Here is a 20,989-nt window from a genome sequence, read left to right on the forward strand (position 1 = left end):
TTGAACCACTAACACCAGGTGTTTGGAGTATCTTTATATGCTGATGGCTAAACGCTGGAATACATATTGTTATTGTGGTGTAGGATCTGGGGCTGCTGTCCCTCCATCCCTCTCCCTCTATCCCCTTTCCTCCTTTCCCTCTCCATCCCTCATTCATCTCAGACTCTAACCACAGCCCATTTGAGCCACACCCATTTAAGCCACACCCAATATTTTGCATAAACCACACATTTTTATTTCCCTATGCCACATTTACAAATGCATACCACGCCCCCTAATTATAGTGTGACTCTGCCTACAGCCAAAAAAGTGTCCACAAATTTTTGTTTACAATGTTGGCAACTATGGGATGGCATACTCCAGATGTGGCCGACCCAGAGTTTTATAAAGTGGCAATATTATCATTTGATCTCTGGAGTAAATATCCTTTTTTATGCATCCTAATAGACTGCTGGCTTTGCTTGCTGCAGCTTGAAATTGCATGCTATTGCTTAGTCTTTCTTTTACTAGGATTTCAGTCTCTATGATGATGGTAGTATGGTAGGTCAAATATAGAGGGTATGCAGGCAGTGTAAAAACCTCACAGACTTGCAAATTAATCCCTACTCTATACAATTTAAAATAAAAGACTTTTGATACACTTTAATCCTACGACAATATCTGTATCCAGCATTGACTCCTATACCAGAACAAAACACATGCATTGAATAGCATAGGAAACATTATTTCACATGGAAAGGGACTACAGCCAATCCCTTCACACTCTACAAATTCCCTGACTAGATTCCATTAAAGCAAGCTATAAATAAAATATTAGAATTCAGCCCTCACTTCCTTTTAAAAATGACAATGCACAAAATGAATCACTGCATCTACAATGAAGCCACAGCCAGGAAGAAAAGAAAATTATCTTGCAAGAACAATTCTGTCCGCCCCTCACAGGTTCTCTGTAAAACTGATGGAGTTGTACAATGTAGGCACAGCTAGGTTTGTGTGATAGCTGAATTAAAAGTCCTGCAATTCTTTTGGTTTGATCACTGGTAAACCTGAAAAAGTGTCTTGCTTCAAATCTTTTTTGAAAAGCTGTCTTCCTGGGAGTTACAGGATGTCACAAGGGCCAAACTATTTCATGTTTAATGAGGCCAGAACAATATGTTGTTACTCTCTTTGCACTCTCCAATGCTTCATACACTTTGATATGGGCACAGAGCAACACTGGGCCATTGTTTCTATTTTATATTAGCACTTTTATTATATTCGCATGAGAAATGCAACATTTGTTGAGTTTACAGATCTTCCTAGGTCTTTAATGAATGAACGAAGCATATTCTCCTGTTAAAGGGTAAATGTTTTATTCTATAAGAGAGCTAAATACATTTCTTGCATAGAATTTCACATTAACATTAACAGAATATGAAAAAAAAATGCATTTAAAGGGGGTGGGGGTCACTTTATTCCAACAAGCAGGACATCCATTTAATAATTCACTTGTATAACAGTAGGGGTCCTTCACCAAGGCTGCCAACTGTATTTAAGGTAGACCAATAAAAATGGATCTGATTTTATGGCAGCTCATGACAGAAATGACCCTGTTTTTTAAAAATCCCCACCTCTCTGCTGGCAATATTGGGCATGTGTATTGTACAACATGGCAACACAGAAACTGGGCTCTTCTTTCATGCACTATATGTTTGTATATATTTGTATTTATGTTTATAGCAGGCACCTCCTGTGAAACCTTTCAACCTCCTTTTGGTACCATGTTGTCAGGGCTGGGCTCAGCCCTTCCTTCTCTGAGCTGGCTTCTCTGCTGCCGGCTAATTGCCAGCTCTCATCTCTCTCCACAGTTACCCAGCTGTTCCTGATCCTGCTCGTCTGACCTGTCTACTTAAGCTGTCCAACTCACTTCATCTCTGCCTTCGCCTTAGTCACATCACAAGAAACTATCTCCTGCATACCTGTTAAAGACTGCCTTTGCTGACATCCCTTCTGGCTCCTTTACCTGCTTGCTGTTCCACTTGGATACCTGACTTCTGGCCTGGCTAATTACCCGATCTGGTTACTGGACTCTGGCTATGCTTTGACTACGCTTACTCTACTTACCTTTATTAATAAACAAGTGTGATTTAATTGTACTTCTGTCTCGGTCTTATTCACGGTTTCTGACACATGTAGGAGAGAAGAAGGATTATTAGACATCTCTCACTGCCCCTCACCCCCTCCACTGGGTTGCCCTGGTTGTGGAAAAGAAGGGGATTAAAACACTGATAGTAAGAGCTTCGTTTTCTCTGTGACAATTTTCCCATTAAAAAAAGTAGTGTGTCCATCATTTTTTACTTGGTCCACTGTTAAAATTGAAAATTTTGATAGGCAGCCCTGTTCCTACATACATTGATCGGCCATAACATTATGACCATCTTCCTAATATTGAATAGTTGCCTCTTTTGACACCAAAACAGCCCTTTTGCTGTCAAAATAGCCCTGACCCATCAAGGGATGAATTGCACTAGACATCTGAAAGTATATTGTGGTATCTAGCACCAAATCATCAATAGCAGATACTTAAGAGCCTGTAATGCCACATACACACGATTGGAAGTTCAGCCCACAAAAGACCAATGAGAGTTTTTCATCAGAAAATGTGACCTTGTGTATGCTTCATCAGTCTTTTGCTGGCAGAATTCCAGCCAGCAAAAGATTGAGAGCATGCTCTCAATTTTTCGGTTGGGAAAAGTTCCTATCTGAAAATGCGATTGTCTGTGGAAATTTCGACGTGCAAAATTCCTACGCATACTCGGAATCAATTCAAGGCATGCTCGGAAGCATTGAACTTAATTTTCTCGGCTTATCGTAGTGTTGTCCGTCACCGCATTCTTGACGGTCGTAATTTCAGCTAACTTTTGCGTGACCGTGTGTATGCAAGGCAAACTTGAGCGGAATCCCGTCGGAAAAACAATCATATCTTTTTCCGATGAGAAATCCGACCTTGTGTACGCGGCATAAGTTGTGAGGTGGGGTCTCCATGGATCAGATTTGTTTTTCCAGCACATCCCACATGTAGGCAGGCAGCCTACTGTGTGTGTGTAGTTGGCACCTGGCTGCCCAGGTCAGGCGGAAAAGGTTAATGTTTTGCCACCTTTCCTCTGTGTGTTCTCTGACTTTTGCCAGGGGGCAGCCACCCTCCCATGTTCTATAAAAGGGAAGAGGTCTGCATCCTGGAGGGGGCTCCAGGGAACACTTGGGGAAATGCATGGGGAACCTGCACTAAAGACTTGCTGGGACCTATAGTCCTCTTGGAATGTTGATTTGCCAGAAGAACCCTGGAACATGGACTTCTCTGTTAGAGCACTGCTAAGCTTGGACTTTCCTCTAAGAGACTTCACCTGTTCAGGTAACCTGGGGCACCATTGGGTTTAGTTAGGGCTTAGGAATGGAATGTTATTGCATGGTATACATGTTTACCAAGTTACAGTAAACACTGATTCAACTGCTCAGAGCCTGGTCTAAAGTTATTCAAGAGGTGCAGATGAGGATTTGGCATGTCATCAAGAGCTTGGGTCCTTAACCACAGTATGGGGTAAGTGTAATATCACTATAGTAGCAGTTCATGAGTAACTACAAGGAGAAACAGCAACCGGTCATTGGTGTGGTACCTAATAGGTGACAGGTTCTCCAGCAGCGAGGCGGTTGGTACTTGAACTCCCTCCTTAGCAGTCCATCTCTGTTGGTCACTGAGAGTGGACTAGCATTTTAGGAGATCTATGGCCTGGGTACTAGGTATGGAAAGAGAAAAGTTAATTGAGAGCATGTATGAGGTATGTGCTACACGCTTGGTGGGACCCCACTTTATCAGAGTGAGGTAACAGATGCATGCTGACTGGTGGAGTGGGCAGAAGCTCAGCCTGTCCCTCCAAATGCATGCATACATCAGTATAAGTGTGTAGGACATGGGACGAAGAAGTTCAAGGAGGAATTAAATATCTTGGGTACTGCAGACATGTGGCTTATCTCTTAGTTGGGAGACTGCTTGAGACTGGGTTCACACTGCTGTGTGGAGTGGCTCCTAGCAGGGGTCCGGTGGGTCCCTGTTAACTGCTTAGGGTCTGATTTTGGTCCGCTTTATAGCACTGATTCCTGTATAATTGTCAGTGATTTCAAAAATGTGTCAAAAGTGTCTGATGTGTGCACCATAATGTTGCATTCCAGATAAAAATCGCAGCTCACCGCCATTACTAGTAAAAAAAAAAATAATAATAATAAAAATGCCATAAATCTGTCCCCTATATTGTAGACGCTATAATTTTTGCGCAAACCAATCAATATACGCTTATTGTGAGTTTTATTACCAAGAATACATATCGGCCTAAAAAAAAATTGGGGGATATTTATTATAGGAAAAAGTACAAAATATTGTGTTTTTTTTCAAAATTGTTGCTCTTTTTTTGTTTATAGCACGAAAAAATAAAAACTGCAGAGATGATCAAATACCACTAAAATAAAGCTCTATTTGTGGGGGAAGAGGGATGCCAATTTTTTTTTAGTACAGCGTTGCACGACTACTCAATTGTCTACTTCAGCTATTAACAGTGGTCCCTGGTAACAAGGTGGATGGTCCCTTAGTGGCGACAGCTTCCCCCTACCTCCGACCATGACAGATTCTCCAGAACCATCACTTCTGGTTGGACTGCAAGCCACAATCCCAGCCCTGCGCTGCTCGCTCTTGCTTCTGGATAGGCCCTCAGACAGCCTAGCAGCCAGATGTCCCCTCAGGCTCTGGCCTAGCAGCCCGGGGCAGCACAGCATACATCCACACAGACAGCCATCCAGGTGGCACAGAAGCCCGATCACCTGACCTCACCCAAATAAATAGGCTCTCCCAGCAGGCCAAGGGACCCAAGATCCCTGTCCATTGGCTGGTATACCCCATCTATTTCTAATCTGTCCTTGCAATGCCCTTGTCTTATCTAATGGCACCAGATAACCGCCATATAGTGACAGAAGAGAGAAGTGCAGCAATTCTGGAATTAGGGTGGAATCAATTGATCCCCTATCAATTGGCCAAGGCAACTATACCTAGGAGGTACATTTACTAGCAACCCTGCCTAAACATCAGGGTGCTACACATAACACAAGTAACAGCCACAAGGTTTCCCAGCATACCATTGTCCAAAGCATCACACTGCCTCTGCCAGCTTGCCATCTTTGCATCCTGGTGCCATCTCTACTCCAGGTAAAAGACACCCACAAACCCAGCAATCCACATAATGTTACAGAAACGTGACGTATTAGACCAGGCCACCTTTTTTCCATTGATCTGTTGTCCAGTTGTTTGCATGTCTATTGTAGGCACTTTTGGCTTTGGACACGGGTCAGCATTGTCACATGCCAGTTTACAGCTACACACACACACACAACGAAAACAACCTGCAATGTCAATTTTTTATGCTTTCAATGCATCAACTTCAGGGACAATATGTTTATTTGCTGCCTAATATAGCCCATCAGCGTTTAGATGCCATTATAACAAGATAATAAATGTTAATCACTTAACCTGTCAGTGGTCATAAAGTTATGTCTGGTTAGTGTATATTACTGTAACTACAATTTCTGAATATATAATCAAATTTAACAAGGCACCATTATTTTCTTGTGATGGACCAATAGCAAGGTGGTAGAGGAGGGAGCAAGCAAGCTCCAACACAAGGTAGAAGTGCCAGAGCTTTGCCTGTTCAAAACAGCAGAACATTCTTGTGAATAGGAAGAATACCTACCAGCATCTCTATATTTTTCTATGTCCCACATTACTCTAGAAGTGACAAAGAAAACACATTTCCGTTCCCTTACATCTCTATTATAGACTAATTTCTCTGATGCCTCTTCTATACTGTCAGATCAGAAAAGTAAGGCAAGGAGGTGATGACACTGTATTCTTCCAAAGCCACAAAGAACATGATGTCACTGCAGTCTGTCAGAGATATGTGCTTTACAAAATTGGCTGGCAATGAAAATATTTTGCTATTTTAAAGTGGAAATCCAGGCAAAACCTTTTTTTAAGGGTTTTTCTCATATTGTGTTCTTAAGACCTCACTGGAAGTGGCATGGATCTCCCCAACAGGCTGCAACTTCTCACAAAGAATAGCCAATCATGTACAAGGAAAAAAAAAATGCTTGCACATGATTGGATGATGGAAGTCAGTAGAGTTACTGCTCATTTACTAAGCTCTGGAGCTACTGCTCTTGCAGAGTGTAACTGCACTTTGTAAAGCACACAGTCTATTTGCCTTTAGTAAATCAACCTCTAAATTTGCTAAAAATGTTGTGTATGATAAAAAAATAATGTAAAAAAAACTCCTTTATTTCTTTTTTAATTATGCACTTCAGCAATGGCTCCATGACATTTCTCAGAACAGATTTCCCAATGGTAACAGCAATGGTGGATCGTACCTACATATTGCAGAATGAAATGGCTTTCACTGGGGTTAAGAGACAAGGACAGAGCATTATCAACGTATTACATACAACAACCTATTACACTGTCTGAACAAAGACCTTTATACCAGAATCATCAGATATCATTTTAATGAAAGATACAGATTAAAAAAGATTTCAATTAACTACATTTGTATGAGATTTTAGTAATTGGGTTTACGCATACTTTAATCACTTTCAGACCGGGCCATTTTGCTGGCTTAAGACCAGACCACTTTTTGCGATTCGGCACAGCGTTGCTTTAACTGACAATTGCGCAGTCATGCGACGTGGCTCCCAAACAAAATTGACGTCCTTTTTTCCCCACAAATAGAGCTTTCTTTTGGTGGTATTTGATCACCCCTGCGTTTTTATTTTTTGCTCTATAAACAAAAATAAAGCGACAATTTTGAAAAAAATTAATTATTTTTTACTTTTTGTTATAATAAATATCCCCCAAAAATATATATTAAAAAAATGTTTTCCCTCAGTTTAGGCCGATATGTATTCTAGTTCATATTTCTGGTAAAAAAATTGCAATAAGCGATTATTGATTGGTTTGCGCAAAAGTTATAGCATTTACAAAACAGAGGATAGTTTTATGGCATTTTTATTAATATTTTTTTTTTTTATTGTGACTGTGACATTATGGTAGACACATCGGACATTTTTGACACATTTTTGGGACCATTGTCATTTATACAGAAATCACTGCTATACAAATGCAGTGATTCCTGTGTAAATGACACTGGCAGGTAAGGGGTTAACCAGTGGGTGGCAGTGTAGGGGTTAAGTGTTCCTAGGGGTGTGTTACTAACTGTGGGGGGCTGGGCTTTGTTTTAGTGAACATTAATCTGTGCTCCAATCACATGGAGCAGAGATCAGCATCACTTGTTGCTAGGCAGAACGGGGAGATGTTGTTTACAACGGCATCTCCTCGTTCAGCCTCCCCGTGAGACGATCGCGGGTATGTCCGTGGCGACCGGACTCATGGGGGTCCCGAGGTATGTACCTGTACGCCAATATGCCTGCCCGTGCCATTCTGCTGACGTACATCGGCGTGCGCCGGTCGGGAAGTGGTTAAAATTTTCTGGACAAAAGACATCTCAAAGCTCAGTTGACTGCTAAAGCAACTCCTTTGCTTATCTTGTAGAGGTCTGTGAAGAGGTGGTCATCATGACACATAAACATTAACACTTAATTTACAGTAAATTTGTAATAACGTGTATAAAATGTAACAAATGATAAAATTAAGGTTTATATACCAAGAACTACCTATTTGCTAAATTGCAAGTCCACACTTAGTAGAGACTTTAACTTAAAGAATGTCATTAAAATGGAAATAATCAGTGTTCCTCTCTAGTGGTCTGTGAACAGATACAAGATAAGTGGATGGCAAAGCAGCAGAAGATTCCGTTAATACAGATCTCTGTTTATCCATGCAGTTTTTAGTGTTGAAAGAGTGACATTTTGCATAAAAAATGATCATGACCTTTCAAAGACTGTGCTTAGGAAGCATGGCTATCCTCGAGCTGTCCTGCTACATTTACTACATCAGCAGGCTGTAAAAGCAAGCTCTGACTGAGAATAAGATTTTAGGCATCTACAGTAAATTGAGATATAGTTTTATAAAGCCTTATTGTCAGTTCTGATGTTAAAGCTGGTACAAACATATATCTGCTTTAAAGTCCAACTCCACCTTTCAGAAAAAAAAAAAAAACGTCCCTCTTGGTGGGTCTGAAAAAAAGAAGAAAAAACATCTCCTACTGCAAAAATCCCTCATTGGCACCATCCACTGCTGACTTAGCCAGGGCCGTCTTTAAGGCAGGGCAAAAGGGACAGCTGCCCTGGGCCCTGCCATTGTTGTGGGGCCCAAAGCAGCTGCCTCATACTTGCCAACTATCCCAGTTTAAATTCCCTTGTCCCTTGAATTTTTAGTCCTGTGCTGTGTCCCGATATTAGCCCTTGTACACACGGTCGGACATTCCGACGGAAAATGTCCGATCGGACCATGTTATCGGATAATCCGACCGTGTGTGGGCTCCATCAGACTGTTTCCGTCTGAATATCCAAACGACAAAGTTTTAGAGCTGGGCTATAAAATTTTCCAACAACATGGTCCGATGGGACTTTGTCATATTGTTTGTAGGGAATTCCGATCGAACAAAGTGCCACGCATGCTCAGATAAAAATTCCTAGACCAAAGCTATTGGCTACTAGCCTGAACGTAGTCCCGTCATAATGAAATAACGTCACCACGCCCCTGAACGATCGGATTTTCCGTCAACTTTGTCCGACCGCGTGTATGCAACACAAGTTTCAGACAAAATCCGTTGGACAAAATCCTACGGATTTTGTTGTCGGAATGTCCGACCATGTGTACAAGGGCTAAATGATATTCAATCCAACACCAATCCTCTTACAGCCAAGCAGAGGAAAACCTGCAGGAACTTCCCTCTGACACTGCTAACATTCAGCTGGCTGGGACAGAAATCAGCAGCTAAAGTGTCAGCAACAACTGCACTGGAGACCCGGGGACACCACGCAGGAGATGTCGGCAAATGCTCCGTGCTAGTAAACGCCGACACTGTAGCAGCCCACTGGAGCCCCCCTCGATGCTCGCATACTTCGCCCGAGACTGGAGCCCTCCCGGCCCCCGCCTAGTACCAGCCCCTGGTGTTACCCCTCTGGCGGGTGTCATCCGGGTGTGGCCCGCACCCCCATAGCAACGCCACTGGTTCCCCCTGAGGAAGATACGTTATTTCCCGGTATTGATGCATGTTAGGGAGGGGACAGGACAGTTTGTGAGGCAATGGAGTGTTCTCAGAACGGGAAAGGACACACCAGTACAGCGTCTTCATATTTGCTTGGCTTGTTACAGAGTGGTGTGCTCATAGCACCTATTAAATGTGAGTACCCTAATATAGGGAATATTGGCATTTTGAATAAAACTTTTAAAACGGTAATACACTATCCAATTTTCTCTGTTTTCCATATGAATATTGTTGCAAGCAACCATCCAAGGATCTGAAAGCTGACCATAAACCCAGAGGTGGTTTAAAAGCATGGTTTGACGGAGCTTGAGGTGAGCGCATACACCAAAGGGGGAGCACAAGAGTGGACACAAGCACTTTACCATTTTATCATCTGTTTTACCAGCTGCAATGAGTATCAGAAGAATGGAGTAGTTATGAATGGACTTTATATTGCGATTCTGTGGACACAGATTAACTACTTCCCATCCAGGCCATTTCTGACATTTCTCTCCTACATATAAAATTCATAATTTTCTTTGCTAGAAAATTACATAGAACCCCCCAAACATTATATATTTTTTTTAGTAAAGACCCTAGAGAATGCAATGGTGGTTATTGCAACTTTTTATCTTGCACGGTATTTGCACAGCAATTTTTCAAACAGGTTTTTTTTGGAAAAAAAAAGTTTCATGCTTTAAAAAAAAAAAAAAACATTAAAGTTAGCCCAACTTTTTTGCATCATGTGAAAGATGAAGTTATGCCGAGTCAAAAGATACCTAACATGTTATGCTTTAAAATTGCACAAACTCGTGGAATGGTGCCAAACTTCGGTGCGTAAAAATCCCCATAGTCGACATTTTAATTTATTTTACATGTTTTGAGTTACAGAGGAGGTCTAGGGCTAGAATTATTGCTCTCACTCTAACGTTCATGGCGATATCTCTAATGTGTGGTTTGAACACCGTTATCATATGTGGGCAGGACTTACATATGTGTTCACTGCACACGGGGACAGGTGGGTTTAATTTTTTTATTTTTTTTAGTTGTTACATTTATTTCAATTTTTTTAGTTTGACACTTTAAAAAAAAAAATTATCACTTTTATTCCTATTATAAGGAATGTAAACATCCCTTGTAATAGGAATATGGAATAGGAATGGAATATTTTTACGTATGAATGGAATATCCCAACACTATTATTTAACTGTAGTCAGTAATATTAGGATTTAGTATGATTACCATATGATTTTATTTGGATAGTGCAGCATTATTCAAAATCGCATAGGAAATGCCTTCATACACAGCCTGTTCTGAGAGCTCGCTGTGCTGATGCTGGGAGGGATGAATAGATAGCCCTGGTAAATACAGCACTACATGAAAGTCACGTGACTTCAAACGACATTATCACACAGAAAATGTCCTCTTTACAGTGAGATATGGGGGTCAATAAGACCCCACCTCTCACCTCTAGGCTAGGAAGCCTGAAATAAAAAAATAAAAAAATAGAACGCTCTTGGCTTTCCAGCCGAGGCACCGCCATTCATTTGAATGCAGAGGCCGGTGTGACATCATAACATCGCTCCCGCCCTCCTGAACGATCATAGAGACTCCAGCGACCATCTGGTCTGCCGGAAATCTCTATGATCCCCATCCGGGGTCAGCGGATCCAGTAGAAGCACCGGAGAGCAGCGGGAGGGTGGACGTCCCCTCTGGCTGCCCGTATGATCAACAGCCACTATGATCATTCTTATGGTGTAGGGAATCACTGGCACTAAAAGATGATGATATCTGAATGATGTCTGTAGCTGCAGGCATCATTCAGATATACCCCCCCCCCCCCCAAATTCAAGGACGTCCCTGGACGTACCTTGGGCGAGAAGTGGTTAATGCATGAATTAGTTTGGCAAAAGAGCACTTTAAACATGGGTCACTTTATTTGTATATTGATTATTGTATATTGATGCACTTTTATATAAATTGATGTAAATTACAGGTTGTCACTGCAATTATCGCATTTATCGCAATTATCGCACAGGGTTGCAAATTTCTCTATTGCATATGAATGCAACATGTGTATATAGAGGTGTGTATGCTACATAGATTGTCATTGGGAGGATTGAATAGGATTATAATTTTTAATTGTGTATGATCACAACTTTTAATCGCATAAGATTGCATTATTATGTTTACTAGATTTTTTACGTAGGAATGGAATATCCCAACACTATTATTTAACTGTAGTCATTCATATTAGGATTTAGTATGATTACCATATGATTTTATTTGGATAGTGCAGCATTATTCAAAATCGCATAGGAAATGCCTTTATACACAGCCTGTTCTGAGAGCTCGCTGTGCTGATGCTGGGAGGGATGAATAGATAGCCCTGGTAAAAACAGCACTACATGAAAGTCACGTGACTTCAAACGACACTATCATTATCACACAGAAAATGTGTGATTTTTCTTGCAGATTGCCCTGCGTTCGGAAATGTGTAGATGTGAACCTTAACCCAAGCATGTGTTTCCAAGGGTTTTCGAAAAGCACAGCAAAGCACACGTTTTCTTTGCTGGTTGGCAGTTGTTTGGAAATACTCAGATACGAATGCAGCCTAATGCTGTGTACACAGGATTGGAATTTTGGTCGGAAAAAGCTCTGATGGTTTTCCCAACGGAATTTCAACGGGATTTCACTCAAGCTGTCTTGCATACACACGATCACACCAAATTTCCGACCATCAAGAACGCGGTGACGTACAACACGTACGATGGGACTAGAAAAAGGAAGTTCAATACCCAGTAGCCAATAACTTCCATCTCGTAGTTGAATCTGAGCATGCGTGAGTTTTTGCGCATCGGAATTGCATACACACGATCTGATTTTCCGAGTCTGAAAAATTGAGAACATGCTCTCAAATATTTGCTGGCGGAAATTCGGCCAGCTAAATTCCGATGGAGCATACACATGGTCGCATTTTCCGATGAAAAGCTCTCATTGGTCTTTTGCTGGCCGAAATTCCGTTCTTGTGTACGCGGCATAAATGGTAACACGTTGCTATGCCTTTTCAAACAAAGACAAAGCATGTGTTTTTTTGCGGCCTGCTGTGAATTTGGAAATGCGCAAATGCAAACAAATGGTAACGTAAGCACAATGCGCATTGCTGCTCATTTTTGAAAAGCATGGCATGGTGTGCATTTTTTTGTGGGTTGCCGTACATTCAGAAATGCACAGATGCACATGAATGGTAACGCAAGCATGTCGTGCATTTCCTTGTGGATTACCGTGCATTTGGAAATGTGCAAATGTGAACGAATGGTAATGCAAGCACATGTTTTCTTTGCTGGTTGCTGTGCATTTAGAAACATGTAAATGAGAACACAGCGGTAACACTGATGTGACACACATTGCTGCACAATTTTGAAAAGCATGGCAAAGGGTGCGTTTTGTTATTGCAGGTTGCCATGCACTCAGAAACACACAGGTGCAAACAAATAGTAATGCAAGCAAGCCGCACGGTGCCATGCATATTTGAAATGCTTACCAAAGCGTGCGTTTTCTTGTGAATTGCTGTGCATTCGGAAATGCACAGATGCAAACGCACAGTGACAAGTGATATGTGCATTGCCGTGCATTTTCAAAATGTGTTTTTGTTGCCATGTGTTTTTGAGACGCAAAACAAAGTGTGTGTTTTCTGTGCTGGTTGCATTCAGAAACATGGCGTACATTGCTGCGCATTTTCGAAACACACCGTAAAGAATATGTTTTTTTTTAAAATTTCGGGTTGCTGTGTGTTTGGAAATAGGCGAATGAATGGTAACGAAAACGTGATTTTGTTTTCGAGACACATGGCAAAATGTGCATTTTCTTGCAGGTTGTCATGTGTTCAGAGTGTGCACATCAAAGTGTGTATTTTCTGTGCAGGTTGCAATGCATTCAGAAACATACAGATGCAAACCCATGTGTGTTTGGTGGTCATAGCCAAGGGAGCCACGGAATGATTCGACCTCAAGGGGAGGGGTAATGAGGGGCGGGCATGACCTGGTGCCCAGGAGCCAATGGAAGAAAAGGAGGCTGAGGGAACTGAGAGAAGCGAGGGGGGGCGGAGCCATATAAATAGGGGGCGGAGCTCAGACGGGACCAGTGCACGAGGAGACATCACAGGAGGAGGCAGCTTTGTTCACTGCTCCTCTACATCCAAGATGGCGGCGATCGAGGCGGCGCTGGCGCGATTGCGGGCACAGGCGGCGGTGAAGGGACCGGAATGGCTGACCAGGCAAGTGCAGGAGCTGCTGGGGGACAGTGATGAGGCGAGGGGCGGCGGGGGGACTGTACCACGGGCCCGGCGGTCTCGGCCGCCGGCGCGATTTTCGCCAGGCCCCGCCCCTCGGCCACCTCGTGACCGGCGGAGCCCGGGGAGGGACGGATCGGTCCCCCCGGCGAAGAAGAGGCAGCAGGAATGTCGGGGTTCAGGGCGGTCGACACGCCGCCGGCCCGCCCCGGGGAGCGGGGCCACAGGCAGTACCTGCGCTGGTTCCCCGTCTCACAGCCCGGCAACCAGTCGCGTGGGGGTGCTCGGGGGGGGCCCCAGCACGAGCGGAGTTCGGGTGGAAGAGGTGCCAGGGCGGAAGACGGCAGGAGCGTAGCAAGGAAGCTGGAGACAGGGAGGAAGGGACGCAGACCGGCAGATGGACAAGCAGGACGCCGCGGGGGACAAGTGGAGGAGCAGGGCGGTACGGGGGGGCACCACAGGTCCGGTCCACATCGCCGGTCTGGGAGTGCGCACCCTGGGGAGACACACCTTTCCAGCCGCCGGAGCGTTGCGGCCTCTGGGGGGGGATCGCCCAGGGGGCTCCCTTCGCAAGCAGAAGCGGACGTGGCGGAGCGGTCGGAGGGAGAGCTGTCCACAGAAGACGAGGTGGCAGATCCGGCAGTGGAGAGCGGCAGTGCGGCTGTGGGAGCGGTGCCTGGTCGGCCCGGTAAGTCCATGCATAATGTTTTGACTGATGCTTTGCAGGGGTTGCTGGGGGTGGTTCAAGGGGTGCCGACGGGGTCTCCGGCACCGGTGGTGCCGGTGGGGGGGAGCAGCGGGGGGCGGGGCCCGGCTCGACTATGCCGGCGCCTGCACCGCAGCTGCAGGGGCTTCTGGACGGCCTGCGGGCATTGGTGGAGAGGTTTGGGGGGGCGCCGGGCACTCCTGCCCTGGCAGCACCGTGGGGGTCGGGTGCGAGTTCGGCAGCTGCGGCCGTGCCGGCGGCGGTAGTGGAACCCGCGGCATCCGGGGTTGAGGGGCCGGCATCGAGTGGGGGGGCCGGTGGCGACAAGGTCGCGGAGGTGGCGGCAGGTCGGTCGGACGTGGTCAGAATTGGGGACGCGGCACGGTGCGAGGTGTACGTCTGCTTCGAGGGCCCGCTGGGAGCGCACTTGAAGCCGGAGGTCCGGGAGAAGATTACAAAAGGTGAGTACGTGGAGATATTCTCGCTGCTCCCATTAGAAAAGTTCAATTTGGATCGGGTCAAACCTAATGACACCAAGAAGGACGATGAGGAAAAGAGGCGTTACCGGCTGATACCGCGAACGTTTGCAAATTGGTTGCAGGCATTCGCGATATTGGCGAGCGTCATTGGGGAAAAGAACCCCGAGCACTGCTCGGCGTTGTTTTGTTACATGGACGCCATCGGGGAGGCCCACAGGGTGTACGGGGGTGTTGCGTGGCTGCGGTATGATGAACAGTTCCGGCAGCGAAAGGCGGTGCGTCAGGAACTGCGGTGGGATCACAAGGACATCAGCCTCTGGATGCGACTGATGTCCTCGGCCCGGGCCCAGCCTTCGTTTTTTCAGGGGGGGGCCGGGGGTACAACCTCCTCAGGACTGTCGGCCGGAAAGAAGTGGGGAGTTTGCTGGCAGTTCAACGAGGGTGCGTGCAAGTTCGGGGGTGCCTGCAGATTCAAGCACGAATGTTCGGGTTGCGGGGGGGCCCACGCGCTGTCTCGGTGCTTTAAGAAAGGGAAACGTGCCGGCGACGCTTCTAACAAGAGGGAGGACGCCGGTGAAGGTGGAAAGGATGCTTCCTTTCCTAAATAAGTACCCGGACGGGGAGGCGGCGCGTCTGCTGGCGGAGGGGTTCCGCGTAGGTTTCCGGATTCCTTGCGACCTGCAGGTGGTGCCGCCGTTGGCGCGGAACCTCAAGTCGGCCCTACTGCATCCGTCGGTAGTGGATGACAAGTTGGGCAAAGAGGTTGCGCTGGGTCGCATGGGGGGTCCTTTTGAGGAAAAACCTTGGGGGTGTCTTGTGGTGTCTCCACTGGGGGTTGTCCCCAAGAAGGAGCCGAACAAGTTTCGGCTCATTCACCACTTGTCCTTCCCGAAGGGGGGTTCGGTCAACGACTTCATTGATCCGGAGTTCTGCACGGTATCTTATACGTCATTTGACGCGGCGGTCCGGTGGGTGCGGAAGTACGGCCGGGGGGCGCTTATGGCAAAGGCGGACGTCGAGTCGGCGTTCCGGTTGCTTCCGGTGCACCCGGACAGTTTTCCACTGTTGGGTTGTCATTGGAGGGAGCAGTTTTACGTGGACAAGTGTTTGCCCATGGGCTGCTCCGTTTCGTGTGCGGTGTTCGAACAGTTTAGCTCGTTCTTGGAATGGGTGGTGAGGGATGTCTCTGGCCTCGAATCGATCATTCATTATTTGGACGATTTTCTCTGCATTGGCCCCCGGGCTTCGTCTGTGTGTGCGATTCTTCTTTCCACGTTGCAGCACATCGCGAGCATTTTCGGGGTGCCTTTGGCGGCTGAAAAAACGGAGGGTCCTGTGCAGGTGTTGAGTTTTTTGGGCATAGTGATCGATTCAGAGGCCATGGAATGCAGGCTGCCGTTGGACAAACTGGAGGGCCTGCAGAGGGAGATCCGGGAGGTTCAGGGTCGCCGGAAAGTGCAGTTGAAGAGCTTACAGTCATTGCTCGGCAAACTGAATTTTGCGTGCCGGATTATCCCTATGGGGAGGGTGTTTTGCCGACGGCTGTCGGCTGCGACGGCCGGGGCAAAAGCCCCGACGCACTTCATTCGATTAACGAAGGAACACAGGGACGACTTGAGCGCGTGGCATGACTTCCTGTCCTCTTACAATGGTCGGGCAGTCTGGATGGCCGGGCCGGTGAGCAATTTCGATCTGGAGTTGGTCACCGACGCGGCCGGGTCAACGGGTTATGGGGCGTTTTTTCGGGGGGAATGGAGTGCGGCACCGTGGCCGAGCTCCTGGAAGGAGGCAGGTTTCCTGGGCAATTTGGTGCTATTGGAACTCTTCCCGATAGTGCTCGCACTGGAGCTGTGGGGGGAGAGGTGCAGGGATTTGAAATTGCGCATTAACTGTGATAACATGGGGGTGGTGCAGGTGGTGAATCGCATGTCGGCATCTTCCCCCCCGGTTATTCGAGTTTTGCGTCATTTGGTCTTTCGGTGCCTGCGATTAAACGTGTTCATTTATGCCGTGCACATCCCAGGGGTGGAGAATTCCTTGGCTGACTCACTGTCTCGTTTCCAGTGGGACAAGTTCAGGGAACTGGCGCCTGGAGCGGCGGTGGACGGACTCCCTTGCCCAGAGTGGATGTGGGTGCTGCCCTTGGAATCGCCGCGGGATGGATACGGCGGTCTGTGAGTGGGTCTACCTGGTCAGCATACGAAAGGGTATGGCGGGAATGGCAAGGGTTGGTGGAGGAGGTGTCCTCGGACGGGGATGCGGGTGACTGGCGTTTATTGGTGCTGTATTTTGTGGTCCGGAATATGGAGGGCGGGCGCTCAGCGGCCGCGATTGACAAGAAAATGGCAGGTTTGTCATTTCTTTTTAAACTGTTGGGTTCGGAGGATTGGACAAAAGACTTTTGGGTGCGGCAGATGCTGCGGGGTTTCCGTAAACAGAGTAAGCGGGGGGACGGACGGCGTCCGGTGACGTTCAACCTTTTGGTGGCCATATGCGCGGAATTGGGGTCGGTTTGTAAGTCTAGTTTTGAGGTGCGACTGTTTACTACGGCTTTTTCGTTAGCGTTTTATGGGGCGTTTAGGGTGGGTGAGTTGGTCAGCCCGTCCAAAAAAATGCCGGGAGGGCTGTTGGATCAGGACGTGCAGGTGACGCGGGATAAGGTGTGTTTGCTTCTCCGAAGATCAAAAACTGACCAGCGGGGTCGGGGGGTGGAGGTTGCGTTGTTTCAGTTACCTGGGTCCCCGGTTTGCCCGGTTGCAGCGGTTCAGGGGTATCGGGGGGTCAGGCCGGGCTGGGAGGGCCCGTTCCTCATGCACGAGGATGGGTCTTTCTTGTCACGGTTCCAGTTTGTGTCGGTTTTTCGGCGGTGTTTGCGGAATCAAGGTTTAGTAGCGGCGGAGTATGCTTCACACTCCTTCCGCATCGGGGCGGCCACGGAAGCGGCCAGGTGCGGGTTGGACGAAGCATCGGTGCGCAAGATAGGTCGATGGGAGTCGCGTAGGTTCAGGTCCTACGTCAGGCCGCAGTTGGTGGTAGGGTGCTAGCGGTGGGGTGGTTGGTTTGGAGTGGGTGTCCCCCATACAGGAAGTGGGGGTAACTCGACAACTTGGTTCCAGAGGGCTTGGTGTCTGGTGGGATGGTACGGTGGGGTGGTTGATGTGTTTTTGCTTTGTTTTGTTTTTCTCTCCGTTTCAGTGTACGTGTGTGTGGTTTTTCGTTTCAGATGGAGGTGCACCACGCCTCGTTTGGATCGTGGGCCATTCTTATGTATGTTGGGGGGCCAGGAGAGGTGACATGAGACCGGATGGTAGGCAGCTGGGGATTTCCAGGAGAGCAGCGGAGTTGCATTGGTTGGGAATCCCGGGCATGCAGTGGGACGGGGTGATGGGTGTGGTGGACAGGTATGTGCTTCTAGATGGGCCCCCGGATGTGTTGGTGCTCCATGCTGGGGGGAACGACCTGGGGTTGCGTAAGGTCCGGGACCTGCTCGTGGACATAAAGGCGGATTTTCTGCGGCTCCGAGAGAGGTTCCCGAACACGATTTTGCTCTAGTCCGACATCGTGGCCCGGACAAGGTGGAGATGGGCCAGATCGGTGGCCAGTATCCAGAAAACACGGATCAGGGTGAATAAGGTGGTGGGAAGGTTCGTGGTCAAGAATGGAGGGTTGGTGATTAGACACAGGGAACTGGAGTCTAATGTGGGTTTGTATTTAAGACGGGATGGCGTACATCTCACGGATGTCGGCATCGACTTATGGTCCCTGGGTTTGCAAGGGGGCATTCAAACTGCTTTAAGGGTGTGGGGTTGCCCTCAAGGGTAAGGGGGGTCACCCTTTCAGGCTGTGGCGTTATCTTTCTGGTGGTCTTTTACGGTGGCGGTAAAATGGAGGTGATCTAAAAGGGGTGGGGGGCTCATCAGTAATAGGGGGCCCCTCCGGGGTATTCCCGAACGTTGGACGGAATACTGGGTGTTTTGCACTGCAGGAATTGGTTGTCTCCGGGCGGTCACAGCTGGAGGCCTGGTTTATGTTAATGGTACCGCAGTGAGGTTGGTTTTGGTTATAAAAGTGGGTCACCGTCAGAGATCACCAGACTGGACTTGGGTTTAAATGTTGTTTATGGTTTATATATATATATTTATATATTTATATATTTATATACAGATCTTTGGAGTGAGTTAAAAATTTTGGTGTGTTAATAAAAGGCTGTTGTGGCCAGTTTTACTCCAAAGAAAAGGTGTGGTCTCATTATTATTAAAAGGTTGATAAGGGGCAGAGGTGTCATGGGGTTTTTTAATAACAGGAAAGGGGACATTGGGGCTACGCAGGTCAAGGGAGCCACGGAATGATTCGACCTCAAGGGGAGGGGTAATGAGGGGCGGGCATGACCTGGTGCCCAGGAGCCAATGGAAGAAAAGGAGGCTGAGGGAACTGAGAGAAGCGAGGGGGGGCGGAGCCATATAAATAGGGGGCGGAGCTCAGACGGGACCAGTGCACGAGGAGACATCACAGGAGGAGGCAGCTTTCCCACCCTCCCTCCCTAATGTGGGGGTTATTTGAGCATTCAGGTTATTGGTAGCTGGCTGGTTGTTGTTTTTCTTTCTTTCTTTCAGGAACAGAGGATTGGTCGTCACAGCAGTGAAAACGGCCCTATTGGGGGCTGCAGCGTTATCTTTCTGGTGGTCTTTTACGGTGGCGGTAAAATGGAGGTGATCTAAAAGGGGTGGGGGGCTCATCAGTAATAGGGGGCCCCTCCGGGGTATTCCCGAACGTTGGACGGAATACTGGGTGTTTTGCACTGCAGGAATTGGTTGTCTCCGGGCGGTCACAGCTGGAGGCCTGGTTTATGTTAATGGTACCGCAGTGAGGTTGGTTTTGGTTATAAAAGTGGGTCACCGTCAGAGATCACCAGACTGGACTTGGGTTTAAATGTTGTTTATGGTTTATATATATATATTTATATATTTATATATTTATATACAGATCTTTGGAGTGAGTTAAAAATTTTGGTGTGTTAATAAAAGGCTGTTGTGGCCAGTTTTACTCCAAAGAAAAGGTGTGGTCTCATTATTATTAAAAGGTTGATAAGGGGCAGAGGTGTCATGGGGTTTTTTAATAACAGGAAAGGGGACATTGGGGCTACGCAGGTCATGTGTTTTCTGTGTGGGTTGTGTGATGCAAAAATAACATTATAAAACAATTATATTTCTCCCCCAATTAACACCCAAATGAAGGCCCAGAAACATCCACAGTAACCCTTAGACCCACCCACATCAACTCCCGCAACTGCTACAAGTGTCTCCTCATAGCCTTTTTCATCAGATTCAGCCATTTAGTGGTAAAAATAAGTGTGAAATGCCAGGTGGGTGTAACAAGATGTCCGCTTGCCACCTTCTTACTGTATCCTTACTGTGGATGAGTGCGGGGTGTAGCAAGATGGAGGCAAAAGAACGTCGCGTCCGTTTCAAAATCTGACAGGTCCCCGAATCTGATGAAACACCTGCCCTGAAACTACAGAGGCTCAAAGCATCATGGGACATGTATTATCAGGACTGGGAAAGGAAGGAAATTAGAGAACTTAGAAATTTGGCCAGGATGAGGAGTGACATCACAGACACAGAAACCTGCTGTATGAGAGCTGAAGTAGGTAAAATACAGATAAACTGACTCTGGGGTTGTGGTTCACTTACATCCATAATACATCTGTTGTTTTGGGGAGGAAAAGCTAGAGTTCTCCTTTTAAATGCTAAAATTTGCACTTAAAAATTAAATTTTATAACTTTTGGAAATGTCAGTAAAAACGTGGCTGTGTCAGTAAATTATGGGTGTCGTGTCAGTAAATTTAATTCTGGTAGGTTGGCAACACTTCACGATAGCTTGTCTAATGGGTCATTTCCTCAGAGCCGGAAGAGCATTATGAGCCTAATATAGAGAGAAAGGAATTTTTTTAACATATTTTGCATATTTGATTTTTTTTTATCAAAAATGGCCAGCAGTAGGACAAATGTATTTAGATAGGAGGCCTAACTGGTGTATGCCTAAATTTTATTTTATCTATGGGGATTGGTGATGCTGAAAATGTGATATGTGAGCTGGTTTAGGTGCATACCGATCTTCTGATTTTTATTTTTTTTTACTTTCAATGTACATTATATTGTCAAATGTATTGGGACGCCTGCCTTTACACACACATGTGCTTTCATGGCATCCCAGTCTTAATCCGTAGGGATCAATATTGAGTTGGCCCACCCTTTGCAGCTATAACAGGTTCAACTCTTCTGGGAAGGCTGAC

Source organism: Lithobates pipiens, unplaced genomic scaffold (genome assembly GCF_037356315.1).
Source record: "Lithobates pipiens isolate NorthernLeopardFrog02 unplaced genomic scaffold, aLitPip1_a1.2 Scaffold_22, whole genome shotgun sequence".
Classification (NCBI taxonomy): Eukaryota; Metazoa; Chordata; class Amphibia; order Anura; family Ranidae; genus Lithobates; species Lithobates pipiens.